At 39.9% G+C, this 4,481-nt stretch overlaps 1 long non-coding RNA gene across 6 annotated transcripts; it reads left to right on the forward strand.

Moving 5' to 3' along the window:
- Nucleotides 1-623: 623 nt before the first annotated feature.
- On the forward strand, nt 624-4,234 carry LOC123165787 (uncharacterized). 6 transcript variants are annotated; one of them, XR_006483135.1, is made up of 6 exons: nt 628-1,094; nt 1,689-1,777; nt 2,183-2,238; nt 2,373-2,620; nt 3,219-3,303; nt 3,942-4,234. It is a non-coding gene; the product is annotated as an uncharacterized lncRNA (long non-coding RNA). The 6 variants fall into 6 exon arrangements; XR_006483138.1 differs by having other exon boundaries at nt 624-1,090; nt 2,126-2,620; XR_006483134.1 differs by having other exon boundaries at nt 625-1,094; nt 2,126-2,620.
- The last annotated feature ends 247 nt before the right edge of the window (nt 4,235-4,481 follow it).

Here is a 4,481-nt window from a genome sequence, read left to right on the forward strand (position 1 = left end):
AACTTTGCTCATCTTAGTTCCTTTAGTTTTTCCCCCTTTCCTCTCTCCTCCTTTCTGTTTTTTGGCCTTCCTGGCAAACTTATGTGACCAGGGGGATGAAGTTTTGGATTAGGTGAAATGGTCCAGCTCCCCCTCCCTACAATGGATTTAAGCAATGACCATATATCATGTTGTACACTTCAGGTTTTCCCCCTTTCTCTGTCCTAAGCAAACTTGCTACATCTATGATTAGAGTATGTTTCAGCAACTACAACTTGTAGTACCTCATGTCTTGTATGTTTCAGCTCCATTTGTTTCTCCACAAAGATCTCTGCATATTCCCCATCTGGACCTGCATGCACCATCTTCTCAACAGTTGCATCATCATCGAGAAAGAACAAACCATCCCTCAATGTTTTTCCTGGAACAAGCCAGTGCATTTTATAACTGAATTTGCCCTTGCAGTGCCCTCTTTCCACCTGGTACATATATTTTGAATGTAGTAATAACTCTTGATAACCCAATTTGCTTCTGTCCACAAATAGCCTAGCTATGAGTCCATCATTATATACTACAACAAATACCCCATACACCAACGCATATCTAGCAACGATCTTAACATATGTGTTGTTGGGATCCACCCCCATCTCCCCACGAAGGGCTAACCTCCCCGTACCCACCTCACCTTATCTGCATCCCCTCCATCCAAATCACACAAACGAAAATCCATTTTTCCCCACCCGGCCACCTCTCTCCCCCTGATTCCTCTGTCTCTCTCGCACCACAGCGTTGTCGCCGCCAACTCCGATCCCAGGAAGCTCCAGCGGACTCCAACCCACTGCTCACGGTTCTGCCCCACTCCATCTATGTTCTCCTCTGTTCCTTCGCCTGAGGCCACCGCGCCCCTGCACGCGTGGCACGCAACAACCCTAGCCGCCACGCGTCGCCGGCGTGGCTCCGGCAGCTCCGGTTTATCGACCCACTACCCCTGCGGCCCTGCCTCACCTCACGCGCGGCAGCACGCTCGAGCTTGACGTTGGTATTCCGCCTCTTCTACCTCAACTCCGGTGTTGACGTTTCTGGTTCTGGTGTTTACACGCTCGAGCTTGACGTTGGTATTCCGCCTCTTCTACCTCAACTCCGGTGTTGACGTTTCTGGTTCTGGTGTTTATTTGATTAGATGTGATTCACCATGTGTTGATCTGTACTAATTCTGGATGAGTACTCTGTTATGCGTTATGGTTAGAGTTTCCTCCTCCTATTTAGATGGATCGATGGATAATTAAGTATTTTTTCAAGTGAAATTAATCATTACATACTAGCATGTAGCATGACCTGTTCAAAGATCAGCGCAGTTTTTTCTTATAAAAAGAGATCAACTTAGTTCCAATTGGAGTGAGATAGTCGATCAGCGATATATCATATGTGACCATGTATGTCACTGAAGAACATTACTACAAAAATCAACATGTCAGTGCAATTATGGGTCCATGATACTGGCATGATTATTTCAAATGGAGAATCCCCATCTCAATAGGCTGAATCGTTGTTTACTTGGTGTCACATGTACAATATACTAAATAAATAAGTCCCACTCGCATCGGTCTGTCCAATTATTTGTCTTTATTCTATAACCCTTTGCTCCATCTACACTCACAGGTTCTGACATTGTCTTTTACTAAGTGTGTGCTTCTGCTGTTTCTTAACAGATCGATGTACAACACTTATGCATTACAATCAGGAGAAATCCATGCAGAAGAAGCCTGAAGAATTATTCAAGTTATTTGTTTATAGCATGGTGAGGATCCTTTCGCTAGTTCATGTTACAGTAAGGAAAACATGAATTTGTATCTTATTCTTTTTTTTGGTTGATGTAATATTTGTTTTCCCCTGGCAAAAAGTTATATTAGTTTCAGTTTCTTATTCAGTTAAAATGTGCACACTACAATCTCGAAGTTTATGCAAAAGCTCAGATGGAAATCATTCTTACACTCATGTTATCCAATATAAATTGTTAAATAATTGAAAAAATTTGAAGGTGCGATACAAGAACATCATACCTTGGTATTCTCGTCACATGTATATGACTCATATTGTTGAAATCTCACCTCTAAATCGAGTTTAGTGCTCTTTTTTGGAAATATAGGTACTTCTGAATTCCTGCAATCTCTGTACTAATTTTGTATTTCGTGGGGAGCCACAGATATTTCCAAATACTAGAATGATGCATGATTGGTCAGCACACAAACTCTTGGCCAGGTTCCTCTCACATCTTATCTTGTTTGTAATATATTCTTCTTAAACTGTTAACACGATGAGCATGTACTTGTTTCATCCAAGAACGTAAACATGAAAAGTATTCCTCTTGTGCACTCTCCTTCCCTGACATACAGGGCACACTACGGTGGTTGGATGATACAACCATAAACAGACAGCTAAGCGATCAGATGCGGCGACTGTGCGAGTGTGTCAGGTATGTCGAATTCACTGATCCCAAACTATTGGATCTGACTAGGATCTCCTCTTCTCTGTAATACTTAGGACCTTCTCCTCTACCTACTCGGGCCAACAGTTTCAGCATCCAGCAACCATGGTGACAAAGATGAACGTACTGGAACTGCTCTAAGTTTCAACATTCTCGGTAAACAAGTGAACTAAGAAAGCCAATCCTACTTAGTAAATGTTGGCATATACTAATACGCTGGCACTACTTAGTTTGCATGAATGTTGTGGTCTTCTAAATTGCTAGAATAATTTCAAGTAGTTTAGTAGGAGTCTCTGCTTGTTTAACTAGCCAAGTTTGAGTCTAATTTGATTAGGGTGATTAGTTAGTTTTCCAACATGTCTGGTTTGCATGCCATAAGCATTTGTCTTCTTGGGTGGGTCGTAGTCCATATATGATTCAATGAGTTTGCATAGCTAGCTGCCTACATGCTGTACTATCATATCTTGTAGTTAGCATGCTTTACTAGTCTAGGAAAGGGCGCTGGAGTCTGAGTCGTTTTAGATGCTATAAGTACGAGCAGCTTTAGATTGTTTCGGCCATGTAGCTGGTCATATCGTGTAACCAGGTCGTGCAAGTTTTTTTTCCATATTAGAACAAGGTCATGTAAGAGTTTTGATATAAAAGAAGAAAGAGTACGTTAAAGTTTTTCATGCACATGTGTACAGCTATTTTGATGTTTGATTCTGTGGGCAAAACCGAACATAGATTACTAATACATATGCCAAATCACCAGGTTACAGAGGCTCGATTGTTCCAAGTCGATGTTGTTGGCGCTAAAACATAAAAGACTACTAGTGCCAAGCTGGATTTACTAGGAGGTATTTTCTGATGGTAGTTCCATATTGCGTGAATGATTCTTCACCAGTTTGAATGGAAATTTTGGAGTATTAATAGCATACTTGACTATATTTTATTATCTTGCACATGTTTCTCTCTTTTTTCACATAATTTGTACAAGCGAACACTTTTCTTGCATGTGAAAATGGTCGTACTGCTTATGTGAGATAAGACTCTTTGCGGCTAGATTAGGTAAAACAATTCATCAACTACTGTATGCCTGCCTTACAATCCCCAACCCCTATAAAACACTTTGTTTCTAGTAACATGGTGAAACTTAATAATGAAATTAGCTGAGTTAGTTTACTGAGCTAAAATGACTATTATTAGCTACAAATGTGATACTGGATAAATCCGAACAAGAACCCTGCTTTTACTTCAATCCAAAGGATCAACCCCGAATATAAAGCTAAAGTTGATGTTGTTAAACTTGGTAATGAATTCATGGTATTGTGAGCTGATGCTATATTAGCAGAATCTTATTAGTCTCTACAACTACAAAAAAGGTCAAAATTATTAGTCACGCAGCAAGATTAATTATCACATTTCTTCAACTTTCTATGTTGCTCCTCCTTTCAATTTTTCTGCCCTATTAACCTATTTAATTTCTTTGTTGTAGATTGCAATATTCGATGACGCATGGCTCAGATGTTGGTTGCAAGGTCAAGAATAGGGGTGCTACTAGATAGTTTCACATTATGCCTTAGAATGCCATTTCCAGTGCCAATGTTTCAATCATTATGTTTCGGATATTTTTGGTGTCAATATTTCGATCATTATGTTTCAGAATGGCTGACACGTTGGCTGCAAGGTCAAGAATGAGATTACTACTAGTTTCACATCTTGTAATTTTTGTATGGTGTACTTTGTAATGCAACCAAGTTGATTTAATATATGAGAAATTTCCGTTTATTATACTGTGTCCCTTGTGTAATACCGATATTGTCTAATTCTAGACGCTGATGTATAAATATCATGTATTTTTTATGGAATGCACTAGTATTGTAGTACTCATTTATAATCATGTTCTGTTGGGTAGCCACCAACGCATGTGAACCGTTGTTGGGCTCTAACTCTATACGTTGCTATCTTACAACACTTATTCAGGCCGTTTACCAACGGATGCATATACGTTGTTGTAGACCCTTGCAACGCCACC

The sequence above is a fragment of the Triticum aestivum genome, chromosome 7D (assembly GCF_018294505.1).
Source record: "Triticum aestivum cultivar Chinese Spring chromosome 7D, IWGSC CS RefSeq v2.1, whole genome shotgun sequence".
NCBI lineage: Eukaryota > Viridiplantae > Streptophyta > Magnoliopsida > Poales > Poaceae > Triticum > Triticum aestivum.